The sequence below is a fragment of the Aedes aegypti genome, chromosome 1, assembly GCF_002204515.2.
Source record: "Aedes aegypti strain LVP_AGWG chromosome 1, AaegL5.0 Primary Assembly, whole genome shotgun sequence".
Lineage (NCBI taxonomy): Eukaryota > Metazoa > Arthropoda > Insecta > Diptera > Culicidae > Aedes > Aedes aegypti.
Genome location: NC_035107.1, coordinates 107855530 through 107878879, shown reverse-complemented (window position 1 = coordinate 107878879; position 23350 = coordinate 107855530). Strand labels below are relative to the sequence as shown.

The 23350-nt window shown below is 41.6% G+C and overlaps 1 protein-coding gene across 2 annotated transcripts in view; it reads left to right on the top strand.

Moving 5' to 3' along the window:
- Positions 1–570: 570 nt before the first annotated feature.
- The window catches only part of LOC5576465 (serine-rich adhesin for platelets), a 133934-nt gene continuing 111154 nt past the window's right edge, over positions 571–23350 (top strand). For both annotated transcript variants that reach the window (XM_021844664.1, XM_021844648.1), the window contains exon 1: positions 571–948. The gene's annotated coding sequence lies outside the window, so the exon portion shown is untranslated. The remainder of the gene's footprint in view (positions 949–23350) is intronic.

The window sequence follows — 23350 nt, the reverse complement described above, 5'->3', positions numbered from 1 at the left end:
TATTCTAACAATGTATGTTGGGAAATTGAAGTTTTTTAATTTTACGATCAAGCCTTCATGCCAAACACTGTCGAATGCTTTTTCTATGTCCAGAAGAGCAAGACCAGTAGAGTAGCCTTCAGATTTGTTGGAACGGATCAAATTTGTTACAAGTAAAAGTTGATGAGTGGTCGAATGTCCATGGCGGAATCCAAACACAGTCATTGGCAAAAATTGAATTTTCGTTGATGTGGGCCATCATTCTGTTCAAAATGACGTTTTCAAAAAGTTTACTATGGATAAAAAATCCTGCTGTAAATTTTATCGAAAAAGGCCACATCAGTTGAAGGTTTAAAAAAAATCGAATAAAAAATGTTGAAATTGCAGCTTTTTCCTTGTCGAGTCGATGTTCGGAGACGTAAAGTCTAACAGGTAAATCGAACCATACATTACCTCCCCTTATTGGAGTGTGCCTGGGTCCCTCGTAAGGACATTTTCGTACACCCATCGTCGAACCTATTTCGAATTTTCCACCCGTCAAATTTCCTCTGCGTCACTTTTTGGGGTTGGATGTTACACTTTGTCCATCGTCTGAGTCATTCTCTCGCGGACAACGGAACGAATCGGATCGTGTAACCCTTGACGAGTAGTAAATCTTGTAAAATTTTCACCAAAGGGAAAAAGAGAGAGTTACATATAGTGTGCTCGGTTGGACAGTCTGTGCATTATTTTCCCACTGCGTAATGTGATGAATAATCATCAGGAATCGTCCGAACATTCGATTTTCCTCGTGAAAAACTAATAGAAAAAAGCCCCATACGGTTTTCTGGGGACTTCGACGTTTTCGTGTGATTTTTTTAGTTTTTAGTCCTTGAGTTTGAGTTTTGGATCGAACTTCAAAAGCATGATGTGCAATTTTTCCTTCGTGAAAATTGTAGCAATGTAAAATTACGAATAACAGAAGATAAGGTAATGAGCATTTGTTGGTGATTGCGTCAACATGAGAGATGAAAATCCGGTGTAATGTATGAAAAATGCTAGTTGGAAAAAGTGTGCAATATGAAGAACACCAATTAGGCTTTTTCTTCTTGATGGTCCTCTTCACTTGATTCCCCATACTTTTGTGCAGTGTTACTGAAAGTGGAAACCAGTAAACGAAAAAGAAGACGGGGTGGCATTGGAAGGGTGGTCGATTGTGGAAAGTACGTAGTAAAAGGAGCCTGCCGGAGAAAATGAGAACCAGATGAGGAGAGAGAACATAAAGAAAGAGAGTGAGATTCAAAACATTGATGGTCTTACCAGCCAGGCGATTTCATATGGTAGGGGGGGGGGAAGATTGCTGCGAGTGTGTAGTTAATGGAAGAGAGGGTGGTGGTGGGTGGCAAGCATATATTATGGACCGGGCCTCCAGGAGAGGGAGAGAATGACATTTCGAGGCTTATCCTTTGTGATCCTTGGTGTAAGCTTACGACAATGTTGCCAAATGTGCCCTCCTAATATTTCGATGGAATTGGTGTTTGATATGTTATTCTATTGTACAATGTTTCTGAACCAACGAATAAGAAAATTCAAATTTTGTACCTATATGTTTTCTTTCGCTCCAACTGGGACAGAGCCTTTCACAGTTGTTAACTGACAGCTTTTATTGTTAAATTATTATTGTTTGTTTAATTTCTTTATGAGTATCATTTTAAACATTACATTTATTTCTTATTTCTAGGTGGGTCTTCTGTGTTAAACAACACCATCATCCTAATTGGGTAAAACTTAATAAGGCTTCTATTAGCATTTTGTTAACAACATATTACATTTCATTTGCCGTAGCAGTTCAGAACTTTTACAGGTGAGTTGATTTCATCTGCTTACAAGAGAAAAAAAACAACGCTTTTTTAACCTAACTTAATCTAAATATATAACGCATTAATCGTGACAATAGATTATTGAAACGAATTTTATTCGACATTTGTTCCAATGTTTCAACATTAGATATTCTATGTTACTCATTAGTACTATACCAGGGAGCTTCAAAATAATTTTCAAAATGTTAGGTGTCATCCGCAATCAAAGGCTTTTGACATCCAAGAGGTAATTTAAGTAAGTCAGATGTGAAAATATTGTATAATATTGGTCCCAAAATGCCAGCTCTTAAAAGACGTCTTTCAGACTTGAAGTTCTGATAATTAACCTGAAGTTTACGATATGACCGATAACTTTGGATTATTCTAGCAAGGAATGTTGGAAACATTGTTTTTTTACAGCATACATTGGTACAAAAAAATTACCTTTATACCATACACTGTCGAATGCTTTTCCTATGTCTAAAAGAGCAAGATTTGTTGGAACCAATCCAAATTGCTACACGTAGATGAGTGGTCGAATGTCCATGTGGGAATCCGAACTGATCATTGTCAAAAATTGAATTTTCGTTGGTGTGCACAATCATTCTGTTCAAAATTATCTTCTCAAAAGCTGATTGGAGGATAGCTAGAAGCTTCTGCAGGATTTTTGTCTTGTTTTAAAACTGACACACCTTTGGCATTTTTCCATTTGTCAGGATAATACCTTTGCCAACTGAAAAGATGTGTTCAACACATTCACCAAGACAGATATGCTACTCTCTGGAAGTTAAATTACGATGATATAAATAATACATTCCATCATTGTGGTGGTTTTGAGTCAATCATTTAATTCAATTGTTTAGTTAAAAAAAATCAAAATCAAAAGGAGACATTTCACTAGCAGTAGGTGCATTTTGTGGTGATTTTTTGAGTACTATCCGTTAATGAAGAGACGGAATAGGAGTTGCCTTCGGCGGCACGGTTTTTTCCATATGATTTGAAGCAATGAATCATTAAAATTACCAAAACAGCCGCTATGAAAAGCATAGATAGCGCCGCCGTAGTCTTGTGTGTTTGACAGAACAGCAATGCTGTCATAATGTTAAATCCCATATACAGTGGCGTCTTTGTTTTGATGCGGTGAGCACTTGCACAAACTACCTTCAATGATCCATTAGAACGGTAATCCGTAGGAAGACAATTTGTGAGAGATGAGCTGAAACTGTCTACTACAATATCGGCATACGAGTTTGCTTACGTAAGTCCATTCGAAATTAAAATGGGCATTGTTGGAGATTCTGCAAGGGGAATTCCGGTAACGAAAAACGTTCATCTGCCAAGTACGAGCCTCAACGATTCGTTAACGCGATGTTATGGGCCGAAACATATGCACATTGTATCTGCGGATTTGTAGAAAAGCGTTAACTTTGCTGCCACTGTCCATTTTGCCCCAATAGATCCTCCTGCGTCGTTGTTCAATAGTGTAGAAATAACAAGAAATAACAATAGGATTCCACAAAGTTCTCCAGAGTGATCACTCAAGGAATAAATGGAGAATAATTTGTAGAGCGATTCTTTGGGAGGGTTTTCGAAGGAATTTCTGTGGAAGAATAACGGGTAACTACTGCAGAAAACGTTGGAAGAATCTCTGGAGAAAATTCACTAAGCTTTACTCGAAAAACTACTGGAGGCGTTCCTGATCAACTCTCTGCAAGAGGGGGTAGATGAATTTCTAGAGTAATTTTCTGCAGATTCCTTGGATGTATACGCCTGAAGAAATCTTGAACGAATCACATTTTTAAATAAAGTTCTTAATTTATATTTCCTTCTTTTAGGTTAAGATAAATTAAGAGCAGAATCATTTGAGCAGAATCTCAATAGAGAAACTTAAAAGTAGATTTGAGCAGTGTTGCATTTGAACGCGTTCAGTTTGCGTTCCAGTTCAAATTTTTGAACGAAAGATCAAGTAGGCTTGAACATTGAGCAGTTCCAAAATATGAACGCAAAAGAGCTGAAAAATGAACGCGAAAAGAAAATTGTTTCCATGGCAGTTTTAAATCAAATTTAACAGCAGAATAATTTACTAGAGATGTCAAGGGACATTAAAGGTTCCATACATTGTACGGGATATGAATTCAATGCAGTTTGAAGTAGTATTTTTTTAAGTTTTGTGCCTCAGTGTGCATTTTAAGATGAACGGACCGTTCGTGAGCAGCGTCAGAATCTTGCACGAGAGTTCAATGTTTACTGCGTTCACGTGCAAAATTAGAACGCGTTCAGTTCACTTTTGGCTCGCGTTCAGTTTAAAATGCATCACTGGATTTGAGTACCTTTTAATAATTTTGTAACTCAAAATTCAAAGCGATGACATATAGTTTTTTCGACATGAATTTGATTGTGAAAATCAAGTGAATGTGTTTGAGTATTTTGTCTTCAGACAACACTTTAAATTTATTTTACCCAGAAAACTACACACAAACGTATTTCTTGAGCGTTTTTGTCTGTAAATCAAAATTGAAGGCTTTGCCAAATATTTTTGACATTAATTAAAAAAAAAATTGACCATACTCAAAATTGTTATTACCTACAAAACCATATTAACAACTTATTTCCCGACTTTGTTCGTCTGTATATAAACTCAAGGCTATGACATGTAGTTTTTTCGGCATGAATTTACTTGTAGAAGTCAAGTGAACATGTTTGAGTAGAAATTGAAATTTTTTATTACACTTAAAATTTATTTGACTAAAATATTACGAAAAACCCTATTTTTTGGACCCGTTTGCCTGTAAGTCAAAATTCAAAGTGATGACTTATGTTAAATGGATTGTGAAAAATAAAGTGAACATGTTTGAGTAAAATAATAATTTCAGATGACACTTAAAATTTATTTCACCCAGAAAACCACACAAACAACGTATATCTTGAGCTTTTTCGTATGTAAATTAAAATTCAAGTAAAAACTATAGAGCAAATAAATATTTTTTTTTTACCACACACAAAATTAGTTTTACCTACAAAACAACATAATTTTGAGTAACTTCGTGTCGAAAAAACTACATGTCATAGCATTCAACTTTGATTCACAGACAAAAAAGCTCAAGAAATACGTTTTTTTGTGGTTTTCTGCGTAAAATAAGTTTTGAGTGTTATCAAAAATTATTTTTTTTTTAAATTAAACATGTTCACTTGACTTTCACAATCAATTTCATGTCGAAAAAACTATGTCATCGCTTTAAATTTTGTTTTATTGTTGAATTTGTGAAAAAATGCGTTTTTCAAAAAACTAGGAAGTGCCTTTCGCTTAATAACTTTGGGTAGACGTGTCTATTTCAAAAACCCAAAGATGAACATCAATATTGAATAGTGTCCGGCAGGGTTGGGAAAAAAATCTGATATTCACTCTACAGTAGCCAAGCAAAGCCAATCACAGCCAGCGAAGCCAGTGAAACTCACGCCCATCGCTGCTGTAGGCAAAAAGCCTTGAAAATTGCAAAACACCCGTTGCTAAGGGCAACCCAAAATTACTGTATAAAAATGTTCTATTTCCTGCTGTATTTTCCGCATTTAAAGCCTTCCATGACACTAACGTTTTAGACAATTCATGCACCCAACATAGGTTACTTGATGAGATTCACGTTTTTAAACTACTGGACTGGGAAGAGCCAAGTGATTTTAGCGAAGTTTAAGCCTACTACTATTACCATTCTCAGCACTGGTGTCCGGTTCCATTGCTGAAAATTGTTTGAAAATCGCATCGAAAACTAGAAAGATATGCATGGTCAAAGTTGCACTTCCGACTCTCTGAGGGGGGTTGGGAGTACAGGTGTTAAAGTTTTTCACGACAGCTCCACAATTCAATGACTTCTTGGCCGTAACTCACCTAAAAAACACTAGATCTGGTCTATCTACCAGCCGTACCTTATCTGCAGCGTACTGCCAGAAATTGTGGCGCATTGAATAACACAAGCCTGTTTTGAGTTCATAATCACTTTTGTAAAATAATTCATTGCAACGTACCTGTTTTAAATTGTTTAGTTTAGATATCTCGATCGATGCAAATTACTCGTGCACGTCTCTTTCTAATGTATGGTGCTATCTCGCAGCAGCGCGTGTAGCACCGACAGAGATTTGAGTCGCACCCCATCCTTGGTGGCGGATGTGAGCATAAAACTTTTATTTTAATAATATCTCAGGTTCCTGACTACCTACAAGGGAAGGTCACGATGGTGTTACAAGGGGTTTTCAACCGGACTATTTTTGTTAGATTCTGCATGTCGAAATAAGAAAAACCCCAAAGCCTTTCGGGTGATGGACCAGTGATGTAGCCAGGAGGGGCTCTGAAAGGGTCGATTTTGTTCGAATATAATGTTATTGAGTCGATTGAAAATTTGTCAAAAAGATTTTTCCCAGTATTTAGTACGATAGTAATGAACAGAACTGACATTAATGTATGTTTATAATGTATTTTTATACCATTGGCGTAACTAATATGGAATATGGACACCAAAACAAATTTCTCGCGTTTAGTATCATACAGGCGTATCTGCAGTGATCGATTTCTCTTCGTCGATTTTCTCTTTGGATTAGTGCACGAAGTTCAATCTATTTTGATAACATTTAAAAATGCAGTATGACAAAGAACGAACTGAATCAAAAATTGCAGTCAAAAACAGTCGCCTGGCCAAGTAATTGGCTGAAGAGAAAATCGATGAAGAGAAATCGATCACTGCAGTTACGCCTTTATGATACTGAACGCGAGATTTGGTTTTATCAGAATAGTATACCAATAAGAAACCCATCCTGATTGCGCCTATGGAATGGAAAAAATACATTTTAAACATACATTAATGTCAACTCTGTTCTCTACCATCACAATAAATACTAAAAAAAATATTTTTATCAAATTTCCAACTAGCTTAATAATATAATATACGTACAAAGTTGCCCCTTTCAGAGCCCCTCCTGGCTACACCACTGGTCAACCACCCGAAAGGCTTTGGGTTTTTTCATATTTCGACATGTAGAATCTAACAAAAATAGTCCGGTTGAAAACCCCGTGTAACACCATCGTGACCTTCCCTTGTTAGAAAAATGACGCCTTTGGCAAACTTGTTCAGTAAGTCAAGGTTTATCATTGTTCGAGCCATGTGATTCAATATTTTGCCCCCAGACGGCCTAGTGAGTATGATTTTTTTTTTTGCAAAAAATCTCGAACCTCTTGGCTAGAATAAATAATTTTTACGAAGACGTTATCTTTCTTACTCGGATAAAAATCTGATCCCCACACCATGATTCACAAATCATGAAATTCATAAATTGGTTGGGTCATAATATCACGATTACAAATCATGGTTCTGGAGTCATAATCATGATTCCTCATAAGCGTAACATCCAGTGTGAAAACACTAAGCGGCGCACTTTGCTTCATTTCATTCGTATCGATCACTCTTTATTAAAGATGACGAAGCGGTTGAGTGGTAGAGTACGTGGCTTACAATCCGAAGGTTCTTGGCTCGAATCTCAATGTATGTTACTTTTAACTTTTTTTTATTTTGTCGATCATAAACGGATGCACGACTCAGCATTTTTGGCATTTGAATCATGATTCCGAGCAATCAGCTACAAAAACCTAACGTGTGTGTTGCGTTACGGCAATCATGAGTCCAAATCATGGTGTATTTTCATAAGATGAAAACACACTAGAATCATGATATCATGAGTCATAAACTTGTTTTTGGATTCTGATTTCCACCCGTGTAGTGGTCAGGATCAAGAGATATCTTCAAAATAAAACTTTCATACTCACTAGTACCATCTTGTGGCAAAATCTAAAATCTCAAGATGGAGTTACTGAACAATTTTGCCGAAGACACCGCATGTTAAGTAGTCAGGATCCGGAGATATTTGCAAGACAAAAGTTTTATGCTCAGTAGCGCTGCTTGTTAGCAAAATCTAGAATCTTTTGGCTCAAATAATGAGTCATGTATCTATTTTATTAGCTTTATTTCCACCCCTCAAATGTTATTGAAATTTGAGAATATGCTTCAGAATTATTATACCATGAGTGAAAATTCTTTGCACTTACTATTCCATTTTCGACTAAACAACAGGTTTGTACAACCTCTTCGATGAGATTCGCAGCATGATTTAGTGACATCTAGTTACTAGAAAAATTCAATTTCCAACTACAATAATTGTTGTCGCTAGAGGAAGCGTCCCGGAGAACACCGAGTCTTTCAGCATAAAGTGAAACAGTTTTATTCGTTTCTGATCAGCTAAAAAGCTATGAAATGTCTTTATTAAAACAAGGGATTTGAGTATATAATAATCACTTACAAATTCGATGACATTATTGAGGATACATCGCTGTTTCCTGCAGACACATCCTCACTACAGCTATTCGTGATATATACTGACTATGGTTTTGCTGCTCTTAGCAATTAAGCAGTGTATCGCGTTGTATGCTTTCTAGGGGTACTATAAAATCTTATTTATACAAGCGTTCAAATTTAGACTGTGCTATTATGCGCAACAATAATAAAAATTATCCCAAACCAGTGCCTTATTGAAATATTGTCTTCTACGTACATATAACGCTGGACAGTCACAGACCAAATGTTGTGAGGTTCTATTTCACAGTCGCAAAACCGACAGACACCAGTTTAACATCGATTGATTTAATTCAAATAATATCTTGTCGGACAATGTCCTGTGAGAAGTCTAATAAGTATGCTTAAAGATTTCTTGTTTAAACCTAAAAGTTTTTCCGTAATGTTTTTATTTGGAGTTATGAACAGTTTTGATTGCCTTAAGGTTTCTGTTGCAGTTTGACCGTATCATTTGATCCTCCCATTGTTTCAATTTCATTTGTATTAAACATTTGGATACACCGCAGAAGGGTTCTGGTCCTATGAACTGGACACTTGACCCTTTCCTTGCAAGTAAATCAGATTTTTCATTACCTTCAATTCCGCAATTGCCTGGTACACAGTATAAATTAACCTGGTTCTTAACAGACAATTGCTTTAAGGGCCCATTCACAAATTTCATAACGCTGAAGGGGGTGGGTGGGTAACCATAAGATGTTACAGCAGGGTGGTTCAAAATTCAAAACACGCTAGTACTGTAATGTAAGTACAAACTTATTATTCCATAGTAAAAACTCATTCTTCAAACCATAATGAAGAAATTTGCTGAAGAGAAATTCAATCCGACGGATAGCAGAACAGATATTCATGAATTTGTTTGCTATTATTTAGCTTAATATGGGATTATAGCTCTGCAAACATGTACAAAAATCCCAAACAAAATTAGCTCAAAAGGGTTTTATTTCTTCAGCAACATCTTTCATTAAGATTTGAAGAATGAGTTTTTACTATAGGATAATAAGTTGGTACTTACATTACAGTACTAGCGTGTTCGGAACATTTCTCAAAATTTCTCCATAGTAATTTCCATATAAACTTACATTGTCTTTGGGCCACCTTTAAATCATCACCTAGAACGCTGAACATTTCACAGAACACTGTTTTTATGGTAAGGATGGTAGGAAGCATATGGGAGATTGGATTCTCAAACATTTTTAAAATCTGAATCGCCCTAATGTTACAGCTCATACACAATTTGAAAAATATCCATACAAAACGCGTTACGAGGCGGTGGGTGGGTGTCAAAAATGACCATTTTTGGCGTTATGAAATTTGTGAATAAATCCTAACAGTGTTATGCATTCCCGTACCAGTTTTGATTGTCCTGTGAATGATTTTAAAGCTTTCAGCGCCGCTTGGCTATCTGAAAATATGCAAATCCGTGCATGCCTGTATTTCCTTCTCAGACACAAAGATGCAAGGAAAACAGTGGTCCATCTTCCCATTGGTATTGAAATATCAATACCTGGGCTTTGTAATCCCAGCCCCGGTGTTCTCATTCAGTTTTGAGCTATAAGTGTAGAAAATTATCGATCCTGGAGAGATATTCGGACCGCCTGATTCCCATACTTGGCGGTTTGTTCCAACCACGTTATATGGTATATCTAAGTTCATCCTATTTTCCATCCAGTCTTCGTTCATTACTACCAATGGATTTATTGGAAAATCATTCAGTATACTGAGAGGCCCGAAAAGATTGCCTTTTAAAAATGTTTGAGTTCAGAGGCGCGTCCACGTTTGAATCTATGGGTAGGACACACGTTGGCAAATATTTTTTGCACAGTGAAGCTAAGAAAAATTCAACCCTTTGGAATCCCAGACTGGAAATTTAAAAGGGGAAATTTATTTGAGGGGCTCTAACGCAAATGGGTGTTAGTGATATTTTGGTCGGTTTTGAGTTAAGGAATTTTTACTGTTTCCAAGCGTTTTAACGATATATTTTCAGGTGACTTTTCCGCCATGAGATAAGAGTTTGATTCTTCATAGCGTCAGAGCAGACTGCACAAGATCTCATACTTTTTTGGAATTATGTACTTAATTTTCTCTAGGGGTTTTATTTCTCTAGGAATTTTCCTAGAGAATTTCTCCAAGAATCTTGTTTTGGATGCATCAAGAATCCGACCTGGAGAAGCACAGAAAAGGAATTCCTATAAGATATTTTCCAGTGAATAATTCATTTATTCCCATTTCCGGCTAAAACATCTTCTATATTTCTATCAAAAACTTCTCCAGAAATGCCGCCAACAATTATTAGGGATTTCCTATAAAACTGGCTATGGGAATTTATATAACATTACAACTAGAGATTTCTCTGAAAATACATTTAGAAATTGCAGAGATTTCTTCTAAGGTTTTTGCAGAAATTCCTTCTGTAATACTTTGAGATTTTCGTAAGTAAGTCTTGGAAGATTTTTTGCTAGGAATGTTTCTAGGGAAATGTCAAGGAATGTATTGTGAACAATAAATCCGTGAGGCGCTTTCGAAGAAAATTCTGACGTTATCTCATATAAAACTAGTGGAAGCTTTAAAGTCACTCTATATGAACAATGATCTCTGAAATAACGCCTGGACTCTTGAGGAAGTTTTAGGAAGATTCCCTAGATAAACTTTCTAATACTAGATAAACTAACTAAGACAATCTAAAAAATAAAAACAATTGAATCTCGGAACAGTATTTCGCAGGGTTTTTTTTTTTAAAGATTTTCACGAAAAACAATGGACAGAATCTCTATAGAAGTTTATGTACGAATGATCGGAGGAATTATTATCTATGGTTGTATTAGCTGGTGTGGAAAATTTATTGAACTTATAGAATTGCATAGGAATTTTTCGAGAAACTTTTTAAAAAATATTTGGAAAAACTGCATGAGTAATATTTGGATAAAATGTTGGAGAAATTTCTAGAAAACAATAGATTTTTTCGAAAAACCCCTTAAAGAGTTTTGGATTTCTGGGAGGAAATGTCAATGAATTCTTGAAGGAATACACATGAACATGTGGAGGAGTTCTTGCTGTTTTTTAACCCTTTTTTTCAAAAACTCTGAAATAAACCTTCGAGGATTTCCTCAAGAGAAATTTTGTAGAAATCTTTGTAAGATCTTCTAGAGTAACAAATGAAGAATTCAGTCGAAGAATTAGTGAAAAAAAAATCTGGTAGAAATTCTAAGATAGTTTTGGAAAATAATCATGAGAAAATTACTGTAGGTAGTAGCTTTTAAGTTCGAAAGCATTTCCTGGAGAACATTCTGGAGAAATTCTTGTGGGCATCCTTTGAAAATTCTCTGAAAAAAATTTCTGGGAGACTGGTAGAGAAATCTCTAGAAGAATTCCTGGAGTGATTTCTGTAGGAGACCCTGAATAAAAATATTTAATAAAAAGTTTATGTAGTTTTTTTTTCTTTGCACTGAAGTGACCCTAAAAGCAAATATTTTCAGAAGAAAATGAAGAAAATTCTTGAAAAATGTTTCATCGCGCAAAAACTCCATCAAATATATCACTGGAACTTCTTCAGCAATCCGGAAAAAAAAGATCGTCAAGATATGCTCTGAATATTTTTATAAATGATGCCTCAAATATCATCAGGAATTTGATCAAATCATTTTTCAGGAACTAACTGTGGGAGTTCTATGGGAATTGCCTTGTAAATAGTCAAGAAATTCTGCAATACTTTGATAGATTATATCAATAGTGATCGAACTTTCAGAAATCGCTAGCACCATCACATTCATGCTGTGTATAACACGATGGGACTGGTCTTAGATCAATCCATTACTTCATCCAAAGATTCTTCAAGAAATTACTATGGTAGTTCCAAAATTATCTCAATACATCTCATCACAAGGTTGGCCGTATATATTTTTAACCAACTATCCATTGATTCATTCAGAAATGCCTTTTGTTTTTCTAACGTTTAAGGCGAAGTAGGCCGTTATTAAAATTTGTACGCGTTGTTGATGATTGTTGCTAATTCATCTCACAATTTCGAATTAAAGAAAATCAATTGGTTTTGCACTGACACAGCTGAAAAACTATCAGCATACTTGAGGCATGTTAGTGCGTACAGTGATACATTTTCAAGTCAATATAAACTATCAAGACTGAGTTTTATCACTTTGAAATGCAAGCTGAAAAGTCATCATTGTTGCCAAAACGAATGACGGACTACTTAGCCTTAAATAAGTTTCTTATATCAATTCTTACAATAAGTTTCCTATAGATATTCTCAACCGTTCTTCACACAAGTCCAAGCTTTCTGCTTATTTTGTTTTCTTTTTTATGTTGAATCGTGGGTAGGACAATCCTTTGACTGTCCTACTCAAGTCTTTTTGTGCGTAGTACATGTCCTACCTGTCCTACCATCTTCCCGCGCCACTGTTTGAGTTCTTTTCAGCCTTAGAGCACTCTTTTCAGCTTCCTTCTGTATATATTGATGTAACGGAAGTTTATAAAGAGCTGCTTCCAAGGCTTTTGATGGTGTACTGTGTATTGCTCCTGTTATGGCCATACAGGATAAGCGTTGCAACTTTCTAAGCTTTCTCTGGGCCATATGTTGTTTTGTTTTTGTCTACCAAACTAGTGAAGCATAAACTATTCTGGGTCGTACTATAACCGTATAGATCCAATCATTCATTTTTGGTTTCAGTTCCCATTTTTTACCAAAAGTTTTTTTACTCACCCATAGAGCATTTGTGGCTTTGAGTATTACCTGCTCTAAGTGTAAATTCCAATTGAGAGTACTATCTAGTATTGCTCCTAGATATTTAACATTGGAAGAATATTGTAAAATACATCCGTTTATAGTCAAATTTTTTAAAGTAATCTTTCTTCTGCGAGTAAACGGCACCAAAACTGTTTTTGATGGGTTAATGTTCAACCCTTCATGTTGATACCACTGCCAAGTACAGTTCAATGCTGATTGCATTCTGTCAATTATCAAACTTTTCCACGCATGTTCCAAACTTCCCTTTGAATATTCAGAGTTTTTAAATTATTGCTCTTGCAGTGTTGTATGTTTATATATATTTCAAAGGCATTTACTAACAATTGTAATAAGATTTTTTTTTTCTCCACACCTGCTAGTACTCTGAAATGTAAAAAAATCAAATCTGTAATCCTTCCTGATAATCACATTTATTTCAGCTTTTAAGTTTAAATGAAAATTGAAAACACAACTTTTTTTTTGTTTTTAAAACGATAAGAGTGGTTGAAATTTTCTGTGAATTGCTCATTTTGATCTATTGTCACAGATAAGTAAAGCTAAGTAGAGTTTTATATACATGGTTGACATATTTTTGAAACTATTGCTAATTAAACGAAAAAAAAGCTGGCATCGTGGCCGTGCGGTTAGCGGCGTCAGTCGTTTATGCGTATTGTGCCACGGGTGTGGTTTCGATTCCCGCTCCAGTCGGCGAAAACTTTTCGTCATACGAAAAATTCCTCACTGGGCTACTGGGTGATCCGTATTGTCCGTTGCCTAATGTTAGTGATCGTCCAGTCTGTGCAGCCTTTGGCTTGAAGCCTATGCAAATTGTCTTTTTTTTAAATTGTCTTTTTAGATGCATTCGTTTGAAAGTTATAATTGTTTGAATTTTACCAATTAAGTTTGCCGCAGTCTATATAAATCGAAACCTAAAAAATAAGTTTGTACAAGTTCATAAGTTTCCAATCAGATGTTTTTACTGACAGATATACCTTGATCTGCTGTACAACTTTTGTCGAAGACGCTAACTTTCTAAGATCAGGATCGTGATATACATAACATTGAAGAAAATTTGTTCCTAGCGCCATCCAGCGCTTGGTTGCTTGGGCACGTCAGGAGTTAATCATCAATATTAACCTCCTTTTCCCAAGCAGCCTAGATAGCCGCGTAGTGTCGGTAGCGGTTGTTTCAACTGGCTAAGAATTAACACTACGGACTGCCTGTTCCGGTGGTAAAAGTCCACCTCACAGGTGACCCCTAATTTATGGTGTGATGCGTACCGTGCCTAGGAATGAATGGTTAGGGGGGTCTAAATAAAACCTAACCGCTAACGGAGCCTGTGGGGTACCAGGGCGCCCTCCACAGTATTGAGTCCTTCCTGTGCTACCCGGAGCAATGGTGCAGGTGACCTTGTGTTTCTCCGAGATAATCGGCTGCCCTTCTTCAGTCTCTGTCCTGAGGCTTAATAAGGGTGGGATTATGAATATGTTGACATTTAATTTAAATTATCACCTATATGGATTCGCATTATGCGTTTTACACAGTGTATTCTGTGCTCTTTCGCCTTTGGCGACTTTAAATAGATACCGATCTGGTTTTTTCGTTGCTGGTCTTTTTCGTGCTGAGATTGCAAAAAGCTTAATCCTGCCTAGTTTGGGTAGTGGCTACGGTTAGGTTAGCTCAGATCAATCTTCAGCATAAAAGAACAGCAACGATCAATCTTTGCAGACTCATGCAAAATAGTGCAGCCCAAGTGGCGCTAGTTCAAGAACCCTACTTTCGTAGAGGAAACTTCTATCTAGGTAACCTTGTGGACCCAGTTTTTGCTACTTTCAGCAAACTTGAAATGGCAAACTCGCGCTCCATGCCCCGCGCATGCGTGCTCGTAAATAAAGTAATCGTTGCTACACTCATTTCTGAGTTGACGACCAGAGATGTATGTGCTGTCACAATCGATGTTTCTGTTGGTGACCTCAACAGGAAATACGTCTATTGTTCGGTATATTTACCACATGATGAACCATCCCCAACGGATGACTTCAAACGAGTTGTCGTACACTGCGTAACAAAAGGCCTTCCGCTGATTGTGGGCAGTGATGCCAATGCTCATCACATCATCTGGGGCAGCTCAGATATCAATTTGAGAGGCTCCAGTCTCTCTCCTTCTAAGCAATGGGGGGATAATCTGCTCAACAGACTCCGGACCGAGGTCCGGGAGTGTGGGGTTGGGGACCATTTACTACGTACAAGCAGTAAACAGGACTACACCCCCGACCCACTAAACCATTTCCATTGCCGCCAAACCCTTCGTCTCTCCGGGACCACCAAGAAGGCATTGCTTCGGAGAGGGGCTATTGCACATCGCATCCTCCAGGTTAGCTGCGTAGCCTTGCAGCAACGAACATCGATGACACGCTTATGGGGGTCCACCAAGGTAGCATGCTGGCGCATTGCCAGCTTCCCGAGTGGTCCTCACCTCCCGTTGTCCGCTGAAGGCGGGCAGGGTCGACCACTAAGCCCGCGCCCAGCTGCACCGCAGGTATCAAGAACTGATACTGCGGGCTTCGCAATTTGACCTACTGAAGGCTCAGGCCCTATCAGCTAGCACGAGCTGGGATTGCTGACGAAGGGGCCTCCACCTGCCCCGAACAACCAGAGGCTCGTATCCACCCAGTAGGCCGGCGCCACGACAGCAGCGCTACCAGGATGTTCTCCCCGCGGCCACTTAATCGCTGTAAGGGTCGATTTCGACCGTAGGGCACCGGTATGACCTACGTAGCCGACTGCGAACCCTTGGACCACCTGTTGATTAGCGTCTGCACTAGTCACTCCTCGAGTCCACACGCCACCTCCTTTGGAGTTCCGAGACGATGTGGGTGATAGCCGATGAAACGGCATTCCAGCCAAACTCGTCTGCACACATCCTCTGGACCAAATTGTCCAGAGTCGTGTCCCGACCGCATGTGGCAAACATGCGGTCACGCATTGTGCGGAAACGCGGGCACACGAACAAAACGTGTTCCGCCGTTTCCTCTAAACCTGCACAAACTGGACATTCGGGAGAACCCGCATGACCGAAACGGTGTAGATATTGTCTAAAGCATCCATGACCCGAAAGGACCTGTGTTAGGTGGAATGTTAGTTCCCCATGGCGCCTATTGACCCAGATATCTAACCTCGGAATCAACCTGTGAGTCCACACTCCCTTGGTGGAACTGTCCCACGCACGCTGCCATTTGACCATGGAGGCCAGTCTGGCAGTCCTGCGTATGCCTCTTGTGCCGCGCATTTCGAAGCACTCTATGTCTTCCATGATAAGGATACCAATAGGCATCATACCGGTGATGACACAAAGTGCATCGTGTGACACGGTACGGTACGCGCTCGCAACCCTCAGGCACATTAGCCTATAAGTACTCTCTAGCTTGCTACGGTAGCTATCGGTACTCAAAGCCGTGCCCCAAGCCGGGCCACCATACCTCAGTATGGACGAGGCGACACTGGCCAGAAGCTTACGCTTGCTGGCGTACACCGCAGAGCTATTGGACATCATCCGGGACAGTGCCACAATAGCTGTGGAGGCTCTCTTGCAGGCATAATCGACATGGCTACCGAAGGTAAGCTTGTCGTCGATCATCACCCCCAAGTGTTTGACGGAGCGCTTCGAAGTGATTGTGCAGTCGCCTACACTGATCACCGCTTGCTGCACCGACTTTCGGTTGTTGACAACCACAGCCTCCGTTTTGTGGTGAGCCAATTCCAGTTTCCTGGAGCTCATCCACTCCTCCACAATTGCGATCGAGTGGGCTGCAGTCAATTCCACTTCTTCGATCGATTCACCATAGACCTCCAGCGTAATATCGTCGGCAAAGCCAACGATGACCACACCCGCCGGGAATTTTAATCTCAACACCTCGTCGTACATGACATTCCATAATACCGGACCCAGGATGGAACTTTGCGGGACTCCTGAGGTTATGTGAAAGCACTTCCGACCCACCTCTGTGTCATAGACTAATACCCGATTCTGGAAGTAACTTCCGAGAATCTTGTACAGGTACTCGGGTATCCCCAGACGCAGGAGCGCATCAGCAATAGCCGCCCAACTGGCACTATTAAATGCATTCCTTACATCCAGAGTCACTACTGCGCAGTAGCGAATACCCCTCCTCTTACGCTGGAGTGCTATCTCAGCGGTTTTCTTAACCGCCAGAATAGCGTCTACAGTGGACCTCCCTTTCCGGAAGCCGAACTGGTTGCCTGAGAGACCATTTACACCCTCGGTGTACCTCGACACCGGTGTACCTCCCCACCGTGTCAATCAAGCAAATTGGTCTATACGCCGACGGGTCACCGGGTGGTTTCCCCGCCTTTGGCAATAGTACCAGGCTCTGCCTCTTCCACGCATCTGGAAATACTCCCTCGTCCAGGCATATCTGCATAGCAGATCTGAACATACCGGGAGCCTCCAAGATTGCGACTTTGAGGGCCAGGTTTGGAACTCCGTCCGGACCTGGTGCCTTCCCCATGCTTAGGGATTTTGCAATCCCTACAAGTTCCTCATCAGTTACTCTATCCTCATCGCCAGCCCCAATCCCCGGCTGTCCTACAAAAGGAGGCCATGGGCTAGGGTTGTGGCGCGGGAAGAGCCCCTCGATGATCCCCTCCAGCATCTGTGGAGATTGCTCCGTAGGAGCAATTGCACCTCTTGTCTTCGCCATTACGATCCTGTAGGCATCACCCCACGGGTTCGCGTTGGCACTCTGACAGAGTCCCTCGAAGCAGGCCTTCTTGCTTGCCCTTATCTCGGACTTTAGCGCGACTTTGGCAGCGGTGAACACCGCCCGTCGTTCTTCACGCTCCTGCTCGGTACGTGCTCGCTGCATCCGTCTCCTGGCCCGTAGGCAGGCACGGCGCAGGTTCGCAGTAGCTTGAGTCCACCAGTATGTCGGTGGTCTCCCATTCCTAGGGTGGACTTTTCTAGGCATGGTCGCATCGCATGCACGCGTAAGCACCGCTACCAGTTCGTCCCCGCTTAGGCCCAGTAGGTTACACTCACGGCGGAGCGCCTCCCTAAGTACTTCATCATTGAAGTACGATGTCTTCCACCTACGAGGGCTTGGCCTTGACCTAGCCGCTTCCTCAACCCGCTGCCTGCTGTTGTTGTAGTCGATACTGTAGCGAACCGCCAAGTGGTCGCTGTGAGTGTAGGCATCGTCTACCCTCCAGTTCGAACTACTCGTTAGGCCAGGACTACAAAAAGTAACGTCGATAATCGACTCCGCTCCGTTACGGCTGAAGGTACTTTTGGCACCAACATTAGCCAGATCGACATCTAGCACGGCCAGTGCCTCTAGCAGGATTTGACCTCGCTGGTTCGTGTTACGGCTTCCCCATTCCACGGCCCAGGCATTGAAGTCACCCGCTATTACAACTGGCCTTCGCCCTGTCAGCGCGGTCGTCATACAGTCCAGCATCTGCGTGAACCGCTCGGTCGACCAACTCGGAGGCGCATAGCAGCTACAGAAGAGGACCCCGTTTACTTTGGCGATCACGAAGCCCTCGTAGGTAGTAGACACCAACTGCTGGACAGGGTATTTACCCGTTGTCCATATCGCCGCCATTTTTCCGGATCCATCCACGACCCAGTTGCCGTTGCCGGCGGGTACTCGGTATGGGTCCGATATGATGGCGATGTCCGTCCCCCACTCAGCAACTGACTGGTACAGCAGTTGCTGAGCTGCGTCACAGTGGTTCAGGTTCAGCTGCGTTACCTGCACTGTGATTTTTCGTTGATGGCTCGTTTGAAGGTCGGGCACCTTGAGCCTCCCGTTGGGTGATTGTTGTTCACAGACTTGCCGGAACAAATCAAGCACTTGGGAGGGTTCTTGCAGCCTAGTGCCTTATGACCTTCCTCACCACAACGCCTGCACAACTTAGTCCTATCAGGGCCTTTACAGCCCCAGGACTTGTGTCCAGGTTCCCTGCACCTAAAGCAGATCACTGGTTGCTCATGTATGTTCAGTGAACATACTGACCAACCAACCTTGATCTTACCTACCTTAGCGGACTTATTTGCGTCTGCCACAGGTAGGTGTACTAAGGCCACCTGAGTACCTGCCGGACCTTTCCGTAGCTGAACGGCGGTGGTGGGCACCTGCACTTCGCACTGTTGCCGCAGTGCCGTGACGAGCTCTTCTGCGTTAGTGATCTCGTCAAGGTTCATCACCTTCAGAGTCACTGACTGCGTCAGAGCCCTCACTTCAACACCAGCGCCAAGGACCTCTTCCGCCAAACTTTTGTAGGCGGCGCCCTTGCGCTCCTTGTCGCGCTTAAGCTCGAGGATCATTTCACCTGTACGAGTGCGTCTGACACTGCGTACGTCGGCTCCTAGATCCGCAAGCTTCGCGTCACTGCGCATCGCCTTCAGGACTTCCGAGTACTTGGACTCTTCCGTCTTGATGATGATCGCATCACCCTTTTCGCGCTTGGCACCTACCCTCCTACCTTTCTTAGGTCTGGTATCCCTGCGCTCCTGTTTCTCCTGTTTCTTCTTCTTCTTCTTCTTCCTCACTACGGTTGTCCAGGGGGCGTCCCCCCCCTGCTCCGCCCTGACCTGTGGTGATGGAGGACCTCTCAAAGGTCGCAACCCCCTGTTCCCATCACTCCGTGAGGGGCCAGCCTTTTCGGGCCCACTCTTCTCGGCTTTCCGGGACGCCTGGCTGGGGTCCGATTTTCCGGCACTTCTGCCGGTTTTCGGGGTCAGTATCCGCCTGGCCTTACGAGCGCCGCCGGGTAGCTCCTCCCCTGACGGCTGCCTCGCGCGCTTCTGCGATTGCTTGCTGTAAGCATTCGCTTCCACGCTTTTGGGGCTGCCCGCGAAAACGAAGGGTTCCGTCTGGGTAGACTTCGGCACCTTCAGTTCCACGGGTTCTGCCGCAGCCACAGTCACCATGGGTTCAGCATGGTTTTGCTTGGCCGCCAACATTGACTTACGAAGTCTAAGCAAAGCCTGCTTGAGGTCCTTGCTGATGTTAGACTTCGAGGACGCAAAGTCAATTATGGAGTCGAGCTGCTGTGCAGCCACTTCCATCGCAGAGAGCCCATCTCTACTTTTATTGATGGCCCTCATCAACCACGCTCCATCCATTACTTCACCCGATGCGTTAGCCGGGGATGAAATATGGGTTCCAGCACTGGCACTACGTGCACTGCTGCCTCCTCCTGCTTCTACTCTCCTCAACGGAGATCTAGCTAGCCCACTTCTTGCGAAGGGGTTCGCTTCCCTACTACTGCTACTACCTGCACTACTACTATTGTTTTGATTAGATATTGTACTCATTTTTGAATCCCACGAGTAGCACGGGAAAAGAGGTCCACCACGCCAGAGCCCTGCATTAACGCGGTAAGGGACAAAATACTGTGAGGGGTGCCCAGGTGCCCCACAGGCTCCGTTAATGGCCGAACATCTTTTTCACCCCTTCGACCATTCATTCCTCAGCACGGTTTTTCGCATCACACCTTGAATTGGGGTTACCCCGTCTGGTGGACTCTTACCACCGGAACGGGTTGTCCGTAGTTCTATTCTGGACGCCGGAACTACACGGCAAAGGTGAGAGGCTCCAGTCTGATGAAATACTTAAGTAGTACAGACCTTGAATTACTTAACATAGGCAATCGCCCAACCTTCATGGTTTCTAATAGAGAAGAAGTGTTAGACATAACGCTCTGCTCGAATAGAATCAGTCACGAGTTGACGAATTGGCATGTATCAGATGAGGAATCATTATCTGATCTCGCTACATCTTCTTTGAACATTCAAATGTAACTGCGCAGACTTTGCGTTTTAGGAATCCTCGATCAACAAACTGGGAACTCTATATTGAATTGGTTGCGATCAAATTTCATGGATATTCTCCGTCCATTGAAAATCCAAGTGATCTGGATGATGCCGTTGATACTACAACATCCTACATTATGGAATCTTTTGAAGAAGCATGTCCTCTGCGGTCTGTAAAGACTACAAGAGGGACCCCATGGTGGAATTCCTATCTGACTAGACTCAGGAAACAATGTAGAAGGAGTTGGAACAGACGCCGTTCAGCTGGATCAGAGTCGTTCAAGTCGGCTTGCAAGGCTTACAAGAAGGCTCTTCGTTCTGCTGAACGATCCGGCTGGAAAAACCTTTGTACAAATGTTTCCAGTTTGAGTGAAGTCAGTCGGCTGAACAAAATCCTTGCAAAATCTAAGGATTTCCAAGTGAACGAAATTCGCTTACCTAATGGTGAGTTTTCTTCTTCCGATGAAGAAGTTTTAGAATGTTTATTCAATACACACTTCCCCGGATGTGTGGACATAGCATCTACGGATGAACCAAATGTCTTTTCATGTAGTTACGAGTCCCTGGCCTCGGCTCGCAGTATCGTAACTACTGAATCGATTCAATGGGCACTTAGTAGTTTTGCTCCTTTCAAATCTCCAGGAGCGGATGGGATTTATCCTGTTCTGCTCCAAAAGGGGTTTGAGTTTATCAAACATGTTTTGAAAAAGCTACTTGTAAGCAGTTTTGCTACCGGGTATATTCCCAGATCCTGGCGTGATATTACTGTAAAGTTTATCCCGAAAGGAGGCCGTGCGTCGTATGAAGAAGCGAAGAGTTTTAGACCAATCAGTCTAACCTCTTTTCTTCTGAAATGTCTGGAACGCATTATCGATCATCACATCCGTGATGTTTATTTGGCAAACATGCCTCTTCATGTGAATCAACATGCTTACCAATCTGGAAAGTCCACTGTGACTCTTTTACACAAAGTTGTATACGATATCGAGAAAGCATTCGCTCAGAAGCAATCCTGCTTGGGTGTTTTCTTGGATATTGAGGGTGCCTTTGATAACGTGTCTTTTGATGCCATATTGGAAGCAGCATGAAACCATGGGCTACCTACAATGATTACCAATTGGATTCATCAAATGCTCAAAAACCGACATCTCTTCTCGACATTGCGTCAAGCAGCGATTTGAAAATTGAGTGTTTGCGGATGCCCCCAAGGGGGAGTCTTGTCACCACTTTTGTGGAATCTCGTAGCAGATACGCTATTGAGGCAACTCAATAATAGCGGTTTTCCAACATATGGATTTGCTGACGACTATCTAGCTCTGATAGTTGGTATGTGCATAAGCACCCTATTCGACCTGATGCAAAGTGCTCTTCAGGTAGTCGAGAGTTGGTGTCGCCAATATTGCCTTTCGGTTAACCCGAATAAAACATCTATTGTTCTTTTTACGGAAAGACGAAACCGCGATGGAATTCGACTGTGACTGATCAAGTAAAGTATGTCGGAATTATTTTAGATTCCAAACTTTCATGGACACCTCACATTGATTTCAGAGTCAAAAAAGCTTGCATGGCCTTCGGTCAATGCCGGCGAACCTTTGGTAAAACTTGGGGCCTCAAACCCAAATATATCAAATGGATTTACACAACAGTTGTTCGACCAATATTGGCATATTCTTGTGTGGTGGCAAAAGGGCGAAGTGAGAACAATCCAATCAAAATTGGGCCATCTCCAAAGGATGTGCTTGATGGCGATGTCTGGTGCGTTCTCTACAACTCCCACAGCAGCGCTCGAGGCCCTTTTCGACGTTGCGCCACTACACATATATCTTAAACAAGAAGCACTTTCTTGCTCTTACCGTTTATGGGTACTGGATCTACTGGAGAAAAATCCAGTGAATCGTAGATCTACACACACTTCGTTGTTTCCACTTTTGGTGAATTGGGACAAAATTGTCCTTGCTCCAAGTGATCTCACAATTGCTTACAGGACATTTATCACACAATTCCCTTCACGGGAAGAGTGGACGTCTGGCTATTTGGAAAGAAGTATATCAAACAATATAGTATGTTACACTGATGGCTCCCTTCTTGAAGGTAGAGCTGGTGCAGGAGTATATTCTCGTGAGCTAAGGCTGAATCAGTTTTACTCACTTGGTAGAAACTGCACCGTTTTTCAGGCGGAAATATTTGCCCTTATGTGTGGAGTGCAATCAGCACTTCAACAGCGCGTAATGGGTAAAGTCATATACTTCTGTTCAGATAGTCAAGCTGCTATAAAAGCTCTCGCTTCGGCCAACTCAAGGTCGAAGCTTGTTATCGCATGTCGAACTCAAATTGAGGAACTGAATTCAGTCAACTCTGTAACTCTTGTATGGGTACCTGGCCATTCTTCCATCGCTGGAAATGAATTGGCTGATGAGCTAGCTCGTGATGGAGCATCGCATGACTTCATTGGCCCTGAGCCGGCTATTCCAATTTCGAAGTGCTGGGTGATGCTTCAGATAAATTCTTGGGCGGCAACTCAGCACAAGCAATATTGGAATAGTTTGGAGTCATGTCGTCAAAC